General features: G+C 37.2%; 1 non-coding gene across 1 annotated transcript; it reads right to left on the reverse strand.

Annotated features, from left to right (window-relative positions):
- Positions 1–10553: 10553 nt before the first annotated feature.
- LOC128291249 (small nucleolar RNA R71) lies at positions 10554–10660 on the reverse strand. The gene has a single exon (XR_008281025.1). It is a non-coding gene; the product is annotated as a small nucleolar RNA R71 (small nucleolar RNA).
- Between the last annotated feature and the right edge of the window lie 6648 nt (positions 10661–17308).

The following is a 17308-nucleotide window of genomic DNA, read 5'->3' on the forward strand; positions in this document are numbered from 1 at the left end:
CAATCCAACCCAAGAATAACATCAAATTCATCGAACGGCAAAAGCATCAAGTCCGCGAAAAATAGGTACCTCAATTACTAGGGGCATTTCTTACACACTTTGTCGACCAGCACATAACGACCCAAAGGATTTGACACCGAATTACGAACTCGAGAGACTCAATAGGCAAAGTCTTCTTTGGATGCTAAGGTTTCGCATATATAAGAATGAGTAGAACCAGGTCAATCAAAGCAATCACATTAGTATCAAAGAGAGTGAAAGTACCAGTAATAACATCCGGCGAGGAGGCATCCTCGCGTCTTGGCGTATAGCATAAGTCCTAGCTGGAGCGCGAGCCTCGGATCTGGTCGCAGATCTCTAGATCCTCTCGACCACCACTAGCCTTGCCCGTATTTCCGGATGGTCTACCTCGGCGTTGGTAGTACCGGTTTCCCACTCCGATCTACATTCTGCTCGCACAACCTCGGGCAATCTTTAATGAAGTGGTCAACTGATCCACACTTGTAACAGAGCGGTCACGGAATCTACAGACTTCAAAATGCCATTTGCCACAATATCGGCACTCAGTCCTCTCTCGTCGATCATTCCCACTCATCTGGCGATCAAGTGATTCGTGGTGGTTGTGGGGTCGATCGCGATCTCGTCTAGAAAAGCCCGGTGTCTCTAGATCGGCCTAAGCCATCTCTAAGTTTCTTTGATGATGTTGGAAGGGCTTCCCGAATACCTCTTCTGAAACTCCCTTGTTCCCGCTTCCGCTTTCCTTTTCTCCATACTAAACTCCTCGGCTTTGCATCGCCGCTCGACGAGAGTCACAAACTCTCGGATTTCCAAAATGCCAACATACAGCTTTATCTCATCATTCAGTCCATCTTGAGCGTTTACATCACACTTCAAGAAATGCATTCTCGCAGATCGGCTAAGCCTCACGAATTTTCGCTCATAGTCGGTAACCGACATGGAACCTTGTTTAAGTTCGAGAAATTCCTTTCGTTTTTGGTCCATAAATCTCGATCGATATACTTTTTCCGAAACTCGGTTTGGAAGAACTCCCAAGTTACTTGTTCATGGGCACAACAAGTCGAGTACTCCACCAATAGTAGGCGTAATCACGTAGCAAGGAGATGGTACACTTTAGGCATTCATCGGTGTACAAGATAGCTCATCGAGTACCCGGATCGTGTTGTCCAACCAAAATTCGCTTGCTCGGCATCATCACTATCCGTAGCTTTAAATTCAGTAGCCCCATGTTTTCGGATTCTATCAACTGGGGCTTATTCGACCTTATTTGGTCAATTACCGAGGCATTGTAGGTGCGAAGTTTGTGTTTGTTGGGAATGGAGGTTGTGGAACAGTAGTATTAGTTCGAATGTATTGGTTGAACCAATCATTCATCACGCTATAAAAGGCTTGTCTAGCCTCGTCATTCGGATTGCTAGCAACAGGTTGAGAGTCCGCCGGCGCTGTCCCTTGTGCGGGAGCAGGCGCCACACTCTCCACATCATCGCTATCGCTCGGTTGGGATCGGATCCATTACTATAAATAAACACAAGTTCAAACGTCGAAATCACCACACTATCATATAATCACATAAAATGGCATGTATAGCTAGACCCCAAACGCATTACGGTAGTCCTAGAATCGACTAAACCGTAGCTCTGATACCAATAAAATTGTAACACCCCGAACCCGAGACCGTCGCCGGAGTCGAACGCGAGGTGTTAACAGACTTCAACCCACTTATTGACAATTTTCAGACAAGCTGCCAATCTGAGTACTAGTCGCTCCAAAATTCATAACTTGAGTTTTACAACTCGAAAATCAGTTCCGTAAATTTTTCCTGAAACTAGACTCATATGTCCATCTACATATTTTTTCTAGAATTTTGGTCGAGCCAATTAGTACAGTTTATTAGTTAAAGTCTCGCCTGTTGTAGGGATCGACTACACTGACCTTTGTGCGTTACGAATCGGATATCTCCCTGTACAGGGCTTCAATACTAATTCCGTTTGTTTCTATAGAAACTAGACTCATAGAGGAATCTACATATATGGAATGACTCCTAATTATCTCTGGTTAATTTACAATAATTTTCCAAAGTTGGAACAGGGATCCAGAAACCGTTCTGGCCCTATTTCACAAGAACTTTAAAATCTGTTAACTTATAACTCATATGACCATTTCGTTTCTTCCATATGAAAGTAGATTCATCAAGGTACACTTACATAATTTATTTGCTATTTAATACCATTCCTACTATTTTTAGTGATTTTTCACATCCACGTCACTGCTGCTGTCAGCATCTGCCTTTAGTAGGCTTTACCTATTTCATACTTTCCATGATTCAATTGGCCCTTTTACATACATAGCACAAAGCGTGATCATGATTAACCATTCCAATGGCTAATCGTTTCAAAATAATTCCATACCTCATAAGGGTCAACATACAAACGATTATAGTTCTATGCTAAAAACGTATATAAGCCATTTTCGCATGGCTATCCAAGTTTACACAAACCGGAAGGTACATGACCTTCAACAAAGGATGGTCCTATACATGCCATTTCAGAGTTCAACCAAAATTTGTACCAAAATGGGGCTTCGATAGTGTGGATGACTTCGACTTCTTTGATCCCGAATCCGATAGCTAATGAGCGAAACCTATAAAACAGAGAGCCAAAGCAACGGGGTAAGCATTTTAATGCTTAGTAAGTCTCAAGCAATGAAATCAGCTTTGACTAAGGTATTTTATTCACATGGCTAATTAAACCACTTTACTAATTCACATTCCCATACTCATACTTATTTCACATCACCGACCCTTATGTTCATACACAAAAGAACAACTTAGCCCAAGGCCGGTAGCTCGTTTATCAACTTAGCATACTTACTTGTAAGAATTCAATTAGTACAAGCACATACAAACATACCTCATTGCTGGAATTTTCACAAGTGTATAAGCTGAAATTTTCACAGCAAGATTGGTCACTTCCGAATCACATACTTTCGGATTTAACCGGATATAGCGATCAAGACGATTGCCTTCGGGTCATAACCCGGATTTGGTGACTTGCACAAAGGCCTTCGGGTCTTAGCCCGGATATATCAACTCGCACGAATGCCTTCGGGTCTTAGCCCGGATATATCAACTCGCACGAATGCCTTCGGGTCTTAGCCCGGATATATCAACTCGCACGAATGCCTTCGGGTCTTAGCCCGGATATATTTCCAATGTTCACTTACATATATATCAATATTCAAGACACGTCCATAGTTCATTTTCGTTACTAAAGCTCTAACACAAAATATCTATCAACCTTTACTATTTCGCTCAATGGCCACACAAACAAGGAGCATAATTTTGATATAATTCAAGTAGGGTCATCACTCGAAGACTTACCTTGGATGTTGTCGAGCGATTTCGACGGCTATTCAACTACTTTTTCCTTCCCTTTATCGGATTTAGCTCCCCTTTGCTCTTGAGCTAATTTACACAAATTTAACTTATTAAAATCTCATCATGATAGCTTATGGCGAATATGACAAGGAGTGTAAATGGTCATATGGCCATCCTTTAGCTCAAATACACAATGGTCATGCACATTTTTACATCACAACAAGCAATTCAATACATTCAAACATCAACGTGAAGTTCAAAGTACTTGGCCCTTATATACATTAGGCATCAAAGTTGTATATGTACGAAATCATAAATCGAACTCAACACATTAGTTAATATTCCTCTTAGCCGAATTTTCTAAGCCAAGAATAGGCATCAATATGCTTGCCTCAAACCGAATGCATGCACACTAATTACCCTCATGTGGCGAATATACACTTAATACCACACAAAAAAACAGCATACATTTTACTACTAACACATTACATATCGTAATTCATTGCACATCTCTTATTTACTTCATAATCAACACATCATCACAAGCAAATATACACTTTGAATTAGTATATATGTCATACCAATCCATCATGTGCAAACATATATTCATGTAGGTGCAAGGGCGAATTCTCAAGTGGCTTATATCCAAATATATACACATTTCCAAAGCTTAAATCTTACTTACCATGCAACATGCATGAATTATACTTATGGATATATCATGGCGAATACCACAACACCACACCATTTCAATTTGGTCATGGTGAAACAAAGAACTTAGTATCTCATTCAAAAAATGCTAAAAGAAAATCTAAGAATCTTCAATCCTCCATCACATGTATCACTTTCAAGCTTGTTATTTAACATGCAATGGCATTAACACCACATTCACTTTGGCGAATTTCATTCCCATGACATAACAAGGATTTGAACCATGGGCTAACAAGAACATTAAGCTAGCAACTAAAACATGCATGAACCTCAAACATACCTTAATCTTGATGCAAGTTTAGCCAACCTCTTCCTAATCCTCTTCCAAACCAAGTATGAAGCAAAACTCCTTCCTTAACCTTAGTATTTTCGGCCAACAAGAGAGTGAAAAGAGATGAACAAAATTTTTCTTTCTTCCTTTAGGACATTCGGCCAAGCTATGGAGGAAGATGGACACTTTTTTTTTTTGTTTCTCATCTACTAACATTAATTGTTTATTCCATACCCTTATTTTATTCTTTCCATCATAACCCATTTACCAAACATGTTTCATGACATGATTTTTGCCCATAAATCCTTGTCATGGCCGGCCACTAGCTATGGGGAAATTTGACATGCAAGTCCATTGTTTTGCATGCATCCTTTAATTAGTCATCACACATTTCCCTCATACTTTCAAAGTTTATTACTAGGTCCTTTCTAGTGAAATTCACATCTATAATTCTAAATCAAAGCATAAAAATATCACACATGAGTTAACACACATTATAGGCAATAAAATAAATATTAAATTATTTTTATGCCTTGGTTTTGTGGTCCCGAAACCACATTTCGACTAGGGTCGTTTTAAGGTGTCACGAGACTCCACCAATAGTAGGCGTAATCGCGTAGCAAGGAGATAGTACACTTTAGGCATTCATCGGTGTACAAGATAGCTCATCAGTGCCGGATAGTGTTGTCCAACCAAAACTCAGCTTGCTCGGCATCGTCGCTATCCGTAGCTTTAAATTCAGTAGCCCCATGTTTTCGGATTTTGTCAACTGGGGGCTTATTCGACCTTATTTGGTCAGTTACCGGAGGCATTGTAGGTGCGGGGGTTGTGTTTGTTGGGAATGGAGGTTGTGGAACAGCCGTATTAGTTCGAATGTATTGGTTGAACCAATCATTCATCACGCTATAAAAAGCTTGCCTAGCCTCATCATTCGGATTGCTAGCAATAGGTTGAGAGTCCGCCGGCACTGTCCCTTATGTGGGAGCAGGCGCCACACTCTCCACATCATCAGCTATCGCTCGGTTGGGATCGGGATCCATTACTATAAATAAACATAATTTCAAACGTCAAAAATCACCACACTATCAAATAATCACATAAAATGGCATGTATAGCTAGACCCAAACGCATTACGGTAGTCCTAGAATCGACTAAACCATAGCTTTGATACCAATAAAATTGTAACACCCCATACCCGAGTCCGCTACCGGAGTCGAACACAAGGTGCACACAACTTGACATAATCATTTTCACAGTCCATTTAAAATTTTCCAGACAAGCTGGTTACTGCATCACTGTCGCCTTAAAAATTATATCTTGAGTTTCAAAGCTCGAAAATCAGTTTCGTAATTTTTCCCTGAAATTAGACTCATATTTCCATCTACAAAATTTTTTTCTAGAATTTTTGGTCTGGCCAATTAGTACAGTTTATTAGTTAAAGTCTCCCATGTTACAGGGGTCGACTACACTGACCTTCGCGCGTTACGACTTGAATATCTCTCTGTACAGGGCTTCAATACTGATGCCGTTTGTTTCTATAGAAACTATACTCAAATAGGAATCTATACATATATGGCATGACTCCTAATTAGCTCTGGTTAATTTACAATGAATTTCCAAAGTCGGAACAGGGAATCCAGAAACCGTTCTGGCCCTGTTTCACGAGAACTTTAATATCTCTTAACATATAACTCATATGACCGTTTCGTTTCTTTCATATGAAATTAGATTCATCAAGGTTCATTTAAATAATTTATTCACTATTTAATTCCATTCCTAAAAATTTTAGTTATTTTTCAAATCCACACCACTGCTGCTGTCAGCATCTGTTTTCAAGGTAAACTTTACCTATTTCGTGGTTTCCATGGACCAACTAGAGTTTTGTCATACATAGGTCCACATATAATCATATTTAGCCATTCCAATGGCTGACCATTTCCCCAACACTTCCATTCAGTCCGTAGTCACATCATGAAACCATACATATATACATAAACACAAATGGTCTAATGCCATACTCCACTTTTACGAGCCATTTTCGCATGGTCGTACACACATACATCACAAAAGTACTTGAAAAGCAACCAAGGGTAGTCCTATACATGCCATTTCAAAGCTCAACCAAAATTTGTACCAAAAGGGGCCTTGATAGTGTCGGAGACTTCGACTTCCAAAAATCCCGAGTCCAATAGCTGACGAGCCAAAAATCTATAAAACAAAGAAACAAAGAAACGGAGTAAGCAATTTATGCTTAATAAGTTTGAGCGAAGAATTTAAGCACAACAGAGGTATAGCATTCATATAACTAAACGGATAATTCCGTATATACATACTTTCAAATCATTTCTACTTTACATTCCAACCCCTATGTTCATACATTAGGGATCATCTTAGCCAAATACTGGAAGCTCATTACTCAACCGGCGAATATTATTCAAGGAATTCAACTATTCCAATGCACATACGAACATACCTCATTGCTAGAATTTTTGCAAGCGTATTAACTGAAATTTTTACAGCAAGATTGCTCATTCCCGAATCACGTACCTTCGGAATTTAACCGGATATAGCGACTCGCTCGATTGTCTTTGGGACATAGCCCGATTATAGTGATTCGCATAATTGCCTTCGGGAATTAGCCCGGATTTAATAACTCGCATGAATGCCTTTGGGACTTAACCCGGTTTTGGTAACTCGCACAAATGCCTTCAGGAGTTGACCCGGATTTAGTCATTTAGCACAAAAGCCTTCGGGACTTAGCCCGGACACCATTCAAATAAACATGCACATTTAACACTAAATCATGACCCATTCGTTTTTCATTTCCATTAGCAAAACTCAAATACAATACACTTATCACTCTTGCACATTTCGGTTCAATATCCACACACAAAGAGCATGATTTCGATTTACTTGAGACATGATCTAATCAAATCATAATTTAAGCTCTATTACTCAAGAACTTACCTCGGATGTTGTCAAATGATTCCGATGGCTATTCGACCACTTTTTCCTTCCCTTTATCGGATTTAGCTCCCCTTTGATCTTGAGCTTAATTTAACAAATAAATTGATTTAATCATTTGAGCATCGAAGAGGAATTCAAGGTACTTAGCCCACATTTTTTCATTCGACATTAAAGTCACATATGTACGAAATCATGAATCAAACTCAACACATTAGTTAGTACTCTCCTTAGCCAATTTTCCAAGCCAAGAATAGGCATCAATATGCTTGCCTCTAACCGAATGCATGCACACCAATCCCCTCAAGTGGCGAATATGCATGTCCATGTTGAGGCCAATTATACACTTAATACCACACAAAAATAGCATACATTTTCTTGACTAACGCATTCCATATTGTAACTCAATACGCATCAATCATTTATTTCATAACGAAACATCATCATATGCAAATATATACCTTGAGATAGTATATATGTCATACCAATACATCATGTGCAAACATATATATATATATATGCTAGAGCCGAATCTCAAAGTTGCTTATATCCAAATATAAACATATATCCAAAGCTCAAATCTTACCTACCATGCAATATGCATAAATCATACTTATGGATATACCATGGCCTGAATACACCACAACACCATACCGTTTCGATTTTGGTCATGGTTAAACAAAGAACTTAATGTCTCACTCAAAAATGCTAAAAGAAAATCCAAGAGTCCTCAATCCACCATCACATGTATCATTATCAAGCTTCATATTTAGCATGCAATGGCATTAACACAACATCTACCTTGGCGAATATCATCCCCATGACATAGCAAAGATTTGAACCATGGGCTAATAAGAACATCAAGTTAGCAACCAAAAACATGCATGAATCTCATGGCACAACATCAAACATACCTTAATCTTAATACAAGTATGGCCAAACCTCCTCCTAATCCTCTTCCAAACCAAGCATGAAGCAAAACCCTTCCTTCTTCCTTAGAATTTTCAGCTCAAAGAAATGAAAAAAAAGATGAACAACAATTTTTTTTTCTCTCTTTTCTTCAACTCACGGCAATGGGGGGAACACTCACCATTCTCTTTTTTTTTCTTCCCTTTCATTATTCAATTCCCATGCTCATTATTTTATTTTTTTCTTACATACACCATTGTCCCAACATGTTTTTGCCCATAATCCTTTTTCATGGCCGGCCACTAGCTATTAGGGGGGAAATTTGACATGCAAGTCCCCCCCTTTTGATTACATGCACTATTAGGTCCTTATAGATTAGCCTATCACATTTCAAAAGCGTCACACAAGTCCTAATAACTGAATTCACATGCAATCGACTAAATCGAAGCTTGAAATTTTCACACATTCATAAATACATATTCTAGACAATAAATATTACGTTCAAACATTTCGGTGACTCGATTTAGCGGTCCCGAAACCACTTCCCGACTAGGGTCAATTTTGGGTTGTCACAACCCTATTCACATAGGCGTGTGACCCTTTTATGGTTAAAAGTTTTCAAAGTTTCCAAAAGTTTTTGTATGCTATCGTTTAGTCCCGAACCACTTCTACAACATGTTTAAGCCCTTGTAGGCCCTTATAAGGGACAATGTGATTGTGTTGAATGATTTATGAGAATAAATGCTTTATGTTTGATAAATGTATGCTTTATGTTGTGAATTGTTCGGTAATACCTCGTATCCCTACTCTGGGAATGGTTATGGGTTAGGGGTGTTACAAGGATGATTACTATGATTAAATAATATTTATTTGATTCATTCTTATAACGTTTGTCCCTCAATTGATCATGTTTTCAATTAAAATCAAGTATGTATTTCGCTCATACGTGATTGAAATGCACCTGAATTAGCTGAGCGATCCTAACCAGACAACGGCTAATGGGCGCATAATTGAAATGTGCATGCTCAATTTAGATCCTAACCCAATTAAATTGCAAGTTGCATAACAACTCTAACCAAGCTTTGTTATCTGCATAGTTTTTAGATTTGTGTGATTAAACTGTTTCAAACCTAACCCATCCCTGTTACCTCACATGAAGGTTAATAAACCCTTAGTAAATAAGGATTAGTAAAATGCGTATTTGCTAAGTAAAGGATTCCGAAAGAACCTAATGTGGTTTCCAAACTCTTGAAAGATCGAGTTGCCATGGAATGTTTTTCCGGATGTTATTAAGCATGTTGATAATAAGTTGAGTTTAATTAAAGTAATTGTCCTAGTTTATTTATGTTATAATTTTTGCAAATTGTGTTTAATTTTGATAAAATCTAACTGATTCATATAATTTGCATACTTAGGATAATTTGCATTAGGGATCATTGCATTTAGTTTAATATATTTAATCATCACTTCTCAACTATATTGTGTTTTTCTATTTACCAAATTGTTAATATAATTTTACAAATTAGGTGACTTAGCACAAATACAATCCCTGTGGAGACATAATTCAATACTTACTTATTTCTTCATAACAGTTGTAAAACTACGCATTATAAGTTTTTGGCACCGTTGCTGGGGATTGTTAACTGTTGCCATAATCATTTCTTTTCATGAAATTATTTACTTCCAATTTGGTTTATTTCTAACATTACTAACTTATTATTTTTAATTTTGTGATTTTCTTTTCAGGTGTTTATGAGCATAGATTGGATTATCGATTTAATCCTTGTAGACCTTAAAATTGGGCGAACTTTCAGACAAAGAAGACATGAACGAACAACTCAAAGAAAAGTCGAGATGGACCTTGGAAACCATAATCAAGACCAAGGTAATGTAGCAAATCATGTACGAAATCCCATCCTTATTGTCGATGATAGGGATCGATGCATCAGACAATATGCTGTGCCACTTTTCAGTGAGTTAAATCCAGGAATTAGAAGGCTAGATATTGAGGCAACCTAATTTGAATTAAAACCAGTGATATTTCAAATGCTCCAAATGGTGGGCCAATTCAATGGTTTACCCACGAAAGATCCACATCTCCACCTTCGATTGTTTATGGAGGTGAATGATTCATTTAAGATAGCTGGTGTGATTGAAGACGCACTAAGGTTGAAGTTGTTTCCTTACTCGTTACGAGATCAAGCATGAGCATGGCTTAATTTATTTCCACCAAATTCCATATCTACATGGCAAGAATTAGCAGAGAGATTTTTGGTTAAGTATTTCCAACCTAGCAAAAACACTAAGTTGAGGAACGAGATCACAACTTTCCAACAATTGGATGACGCGTCTTTGTATGAGGCTTGGGAGCGATTTGATGAGTTACTTCGTAAGTGTCCTCATCATGGGATTCCACATTGTATCCAGTTGGAGACATTCTATAATGGTCTCAATGCACTTACAAGATTGATAGTAGATGCTTCTATGAATGGTGCAATTTTGTCTAAGTCTTATAATGAGGATTATGAGATCATCGAGAGGATCGCGAGTAATAAGTATCAATGGCCAACAAATCGAATAGCTTCAGGAAGATGTGTATCCAGAGTTCATGAAATTGACACCCTCACTTCATTATCAGATCAGGTATCGTCTATTTCTTCTATGTTAAAACAGTTTATCGCTAATAGTGCTAATAATTTTGCAGCTCAACCACCAAGTCCGTTTGAAGTAGTTTCATGTGTGTACTGTAGGGAAAGTCATTCTTTTGAGAATTGTCCATCAAATCCTGAGTTAATGTACTATGTGGGAAACTAATATCAAAATAGGAGTGGACAAGGACCCTAGTCCAACTTCTATAATTATTCATGGCATAATCATCCTAACTTTTCTTAGAGCAACCAAAGAAATGGACCGAACAACAACTTCTTGCAGTATAGACCCAACCAATCTCAAGGGTTTAATCAGCAAGCTCCAAAACCACCTTAAGCTGAGGAATCAAATAGTTTGGAGAACTTGTTGAAAGCATACATGGCAAAGAATGATGCTTTGATCCAAAGCCAAGCAGCAACATTGAAAACTTTGGAAAGCCAAATAGGTCAGTTAGCTACGAAGCTTCATAATAGACCGCAAGGAACCTTACCGAGAAATACTGAGAATCCAAGAAATTTGGATAAAGAACATATCAAGGTAGTGGCTTTGCGAAGTGGTAAAATAATGGAACCCCGATTGATTGATGTCGAAGATATGCTCGTTGAGAAGAATCAAGTAGCTGTTGAAATTCCTACACCAAAGCAATCAGAATTTGCAAAGACTGACAAGGAAAATCCTAACTTCGTGAATTTAGATACTTTAACATCCTCTTTGGATGTAGATTTACCTACTCAGAAGAGTTATCCAATTCAACCAAAAGTTCCATCAGCTCTATATCTGCAAAGATTGCAGCAGAAATAGGAGGTGCAATTCAAGAAGTTTTTGGATGTTCTAAAGTAGTCACACATCAATATTCTATTGGTGGAGGCTTTAGAAAAAATGTCGAATTATGTGAAGTTTATGAAGGATATATTGTCCTAGAAGAAACGACTGAGTGAGTATGAGACTGTCACCTTGACAAAGGAGTGCAGAGCGTTCCTGCAGAACAAACTGCCATCGAAATTGAAAGATCAAGGAAGCTTTACTATACCCTTTAACATTGGTGAATCTTATTGTGGTAAAGCTTTGTGTGACTTAGGAGCGAGTATCAACTTAATGCCTAAGTCTAGTTTCAAGATGCTAGGGATAGGTGAAGTAAGACCTACAACTATGATGCTTCAGCTAGCAGATTGATCTTTGGCATATTTCGAGGTAAAGATTGAGGATATTTTGGTAAGAGTCGATAAATTTAATTTTCCTACTGATGTCATTGTCCAAGATTTTGAAGCAGATAAGAAGTGTCGATCATCCTTGGGAGACCTTTCTTAGCCACGAGAAGAATGTTAACTGATGTCTAGAAAGGTGAATTCACCATGCAAGTTCAAAATGATTAGGTAACCTTTAACATTCTTAAAGCAATGAAATTTCCTGATCCAACAAAAGATTGTTCAGTTATGGAAAAGATAGAAACCTTGGTTTCTATGGAAAGCAATTTTGAAGAAGATCTATTAGAGAAAGCTTTAGATTTTAACCCTTTAGAGGATGAAGAAGGTAAAGAAAACATGGCTTTGATGGAAGCCAATCCGAGAAATTTTATTCAAACTACATAATTTGAACCGTTGGAGTTAAAAGTCAGAGAATTTGTGCAACCAAGTTGTCAATCGAAGAACCACCTAAACTCGAACTAAAGGTACTTTCTTCCTATTTGAAATACATTTATTTAGGTGGATGTTCCACTTTGCCTGTGATTATTTCAGCAGAACTAATGAAAGATCAAGAGGCGCAACTAATTGTTGTTCTAAAGAAATTTAAGAAAGCAATTGGTTCGGCCATAGCTAATATTCGAGGTATAAGCCCTTCTTTTTACATGCATGAAATTATTTTAGAAGAAGGTGAAAGAGCTCAAATTGATGGGCAAATGAGGCTCAATCAGATTATGAAAGAAGTTTGGAGAAAGGAAGTGACTAAATGGTTAGATGCATGAATCATCTATCTTGTTTCAGATAGTTCATGGGTAAGTCCGGTGCAGTGTATGTCGAAAAAAGTTGGAATCACGATTGTTGAAAATGAGCGTAACAAGTTGTTTCCAATGAGAACTGTTACTGGTTGGAGAATCTGTATTGATTACAGAAAATTGAATAAAGCCACTCGAAAGGACCATTTTCCCTTGCCTTTTATGGATCAGATGTTAGATCGACTGGCAGGTACTAAAGTTACAATATTTACTGACCATGCGGCCATTATATACCTGCCACAAAGAAAGATGCAAAACCGAGGCTAATTTGTTGGATACTTTTACTCCAAGAATTTGACATTGAGATCCAAGGCAGAAAAGGTGTCAAAAATCAAATAGCTAATCATTTGTCACGGTTGGAACATGATGAGGAAACTCGATCATGTGTGCCTATCAACAAGAATTTCCCAGACGAACACTTATTTGAGGTAAGTCAATTTCATGAAACATCTTGGTTTGCTGATTTTGCCAATTACCTTGCATGTAGAATAATTCCTTGAGAAATGACATACCAATAAAGGAAAAAATTCTTCATGATAGTTTGTCTTATTTTTGGGAGGATCCATTTTTGTTTAAACAATATGCAAATAATATAATTCTAAAGTGTGTAGCTGAAAGTGAGATTGCTGATCTTGTATCATTGCCATTCATCTCCAAATGGGGAACATTTTGGTGGTTCATGTACTACAGCTAAGATTTTCCAAGTAGGTTTCTTTTGGCCTACACTATTTAAAGATGCTTATGCTTATGTGAAAAACTGTGGTAAATGCCAAAGGAAAGAAAATATATTAAAGAGGAATGAGATGCCCTTAATAAACATTTTGGAGATTGAATTATTCAACGTATGGGGCATTGACTTCTTAGGCCCATTTTCTTCTTCGTATGGGAACAAATACATCTTAGTAGCTGTGGACTATGTATCCAAATGGGTTGAATTTGAAGCATATCCTACAAACGATGCCGAGGAAGTCATGCGATTCCTACATAAGTATGTGTTTTACATGATTTGGGACACCAAGAGCTATTATTAGTGATGAAGGTTCTCACTTTGTGAACAAATGGCTTAAGTGGTTTCTTGACAAATATGATGTGAAGCACAAGATGTCTACTGCCTATCATCCCCAGTCTAATGGGCAAGTTGAAAGAGTGAACCGTGAAATCAAAGGTATTCTTGAAAGAGTAGTACACCCTAGCAGAAAAGATTGGTCTCGAAGGCTCGATGATGTATTATGGGCCTATTGAACAACATTTAAGACACCGTTAGTAATGGCTCTCATCAGTTAGCCTTTGGAAAGGCATGTCATTTGCCATTAGAGTTAGAGAATAGAGCTCACTAGGCTTTGGAGTAGTTGAACTTTGATCTTAAACAAGCCGGTGAGAGAAGGATGTTACAACTTGATGAGTTGGAAGAGCTGAGGTTGTTTTCCTATGAGAATGCCAAAATGTGTAAAGAAAGATCAAAAAGATGACATGATAGTCATGTACAACCTCACGAGTTTAAAGAAGGTCAGAAGGACCCTATACCATATACCGAGTTTATCCTTATGGAGCTATTGAATTATACGACAATTACGGATGTATGTTTAAAGTTAATGGTCAACGTCTCAAACACTACTGGGATAGTGAAGTTGAACGAGTTGAATCCTCGTTCAAATTAACAGTCCCTTGATTTTTTATGAACTCGTTTTGTAGATAAATAAATAATTAGAACTTATTTTCTTAACTTAGTACATTTAATTAATTCTGGCTAAGGAGATTGGAATTTAAGCAGGACCACTGTGACCTCTCCAACCTTTCTTGGGAATTAATTTAATGTAATTTGTTAAGAAGAAATTTTCTAATTAAGATTTAAAATTTTTAAATTTCATTTGTGTTGTTTAAATTTTAAATTTTTATATTAATAAAGGGGGTCAAATTTGGCCCAAGTACTAATCAGTTTTTTTCTTGAGACAAGACAGTTTGAGTTTGAGGCCCAAGATAGCAAAAAGGAGGGAAAAATCCATGCCTTGCCGTCACACCCATTACTTACTGCCTAAGTAACCTTAATGTAGTTAAATTTTTGCTACATGTTTGCTTAACCCCTAAAAAAATTCCTCAATCTCTTTTTTCTTTTTTTTGCTGTCAACCTCAAATCTTGAAAGAAACCCTAGGTCTCTTCCTTTTTTACTGAAACCATCTACTGTCTCCACAAGAAGATTGTAAAAGCACTGCCGTTGCTATCGCACGCTGTCGTTGCCACCGTACTATTCTTGCCATCGTAAGATTTTTGCCGTAGCAAGTCTTTATCACTTTGCCGATTTCTCTTTTTTCCCCTTGTGCTAAAACATTGCCAATTTTCAAGAAAATATATCATGCCTCACAAAAGAACCAGATCTTCAAAGACTACCCTTAAAAATCCAATTTCGATCGATGAAGAATTGAAAGAGAGATTTGATTCAATCTTCAAGCATCAACCTATGATGCCGGAAAAAAGGTTTTAACTTGAGGAGTAATGATTTGATGGTTGATCCTATACCGATTAGAAAGAAAATTAATGCTCTCAAGTGGGAACGATTTTGTGATGCTCGTTCATTTCCCGATAATGAACTAGTTCGAGAATTCTATGCTAGTTTGACTATGCAAGATGTTACTGAAGTCATTGTTCGAAAGAAAAAGGTACCCCTTACTTCTAAGTCCATCAATGATTTGTTTAACTTACCTGATGTTGAAGAAGATGAGTACTACCCTATGATGAACAACATCAATTGCAATTTTCTCCAACAAGTATTTGATGTTGTGACAAATCCTGGATCCCAATGGATTATAAGAAAGTATGGGAGCTATTCTTGCCGAAGGGAATACCTAAAACAAGTAGCAAAAGTATGGTTTTATTTCGTTCGCTACAATTTTATGCTTATCTCACACAGTTCCACCATCTTGATGGAACGAGTGCTCTTGTTATATGCAATCTTGACAGAAAAGTCAATTAATGTTCGGAAATTATTCTCAAAAAGATTCATGATTGTGCTAAAAAGAAGGCAGGAAGTGCTTATTTCCAATCATTAATCACTTCACTTTGCTTAAGGGCACGTGTTAAAACACAAGCAAATCTGAAGGGGCGATATGTTCAAGGATGCAGTACAAATTATGATCTTGAAAGATTATTAGAGAGGGTGCATGACCTGAATCAAGGCGAGTAGGAAGATCCAACTGAGCCAGATACTGAGGACTCAACAGATGGAACTGAGACTGAAGCTAATTTAGTTACAGACACTGAAGAGGAAGAATCTCATAAGGAACCGAACACTAGTAAACCAATAGAAGGACCTAAAAACCCTGAACCAAGGGTTGAGCCAGAAAAAGAACCAGTCAAGCTAAGTGTTGAACCTCAACCTACAACTCCTATGCCAACTTCTTCAAGTGCTTCAAGGAAATCGGAGTTGTCAATTTTGATGGATATGTGCGAGTTCATCTACAATCAACAACAAACTTACTAGAAATATGCAAAAATTAGAGATGACTCAATTCAAAATTCTTTTAAGAATATCTCTAATAGTTTTGTTCCTAAGTTCCCAGAAGCTATCTTTGAGATATGGACGGAAGATATTGATGATGCAAACAGAGATGGAGCTAAAGAAGAAAAGGGGAATGAGTCAGAAAAATAAAAGGGGGGATTCTAATATTGTTATTTATTTAATTATTTTTAAGTCCTTAGGAATTTATTTCTTTCGTAATTAGGATTTAATTTCTACTGAATAAAACATAGCAAGCATGAACAAACTTAATACTTCTTTAGAAAGCAAAAAGACTAAGTGATGTGGTAATGAGAATGAACATGTCTAGGATTGAGTTATTAGGAAAGACTTGGTATTTAAGCAGTCTGAATGACTCACCTTTCTTTCTTTACAACCCTACCTGGTGTTCAATTTTCATTCATTACTTTGTTCTTGCAATAAGGACATTGCTTCTTTTTAAAGCGGGGTAAGGAAAATAAATTGCTCAAATTTTTTAATTTTCAAGTATGTTTCAATCATTTCTTTCATAAGTATGTTTTAATTAATGAATGTTTAGAGACATTTTTTGATAATGAGATAGTTTGTATGCAAGTATGAATGATGATTTTATCTGAGTGAAAGTATGTTATCATGAAGAATGGAATGCTTGTATGATCTTAGCCTTAGTAATGTTTGCCATGAAAACTTAGTTTCTTTTGAGATTAGACATGCATGAAGGCTTATAACTTTAGAATTGACTTAGTAACTTTCTTGAGGCAAAATCCTAAGGGATATAAAAATCTAAAATTATATAGGCACTATTTCGTTGGATCGTTTGAGCCTTTTCAAGCCAACCCTATGATATTAGACCCTTGAAATTGTAATTTTTAGCTTAAAGGCCTATTTATTGCAATGAATCTACATTATAAGCCACATTATCATCT

The sequence above is a fragment of the Gossypium arboreum genome, chromosome 3, assembly GCF_025698485.1.
Source record: "Gossypium arboreum isolate Shixiya-1 chromosome 3, ASM2569848v2, whole genome shotgun sequence".
Lineage (NCBI taxonomy): Eukaryota > Viridiplantae > Streptophyta > Magnoliopsida > Malvales > Malvaceae > Gossypium > Gossypium arboreum.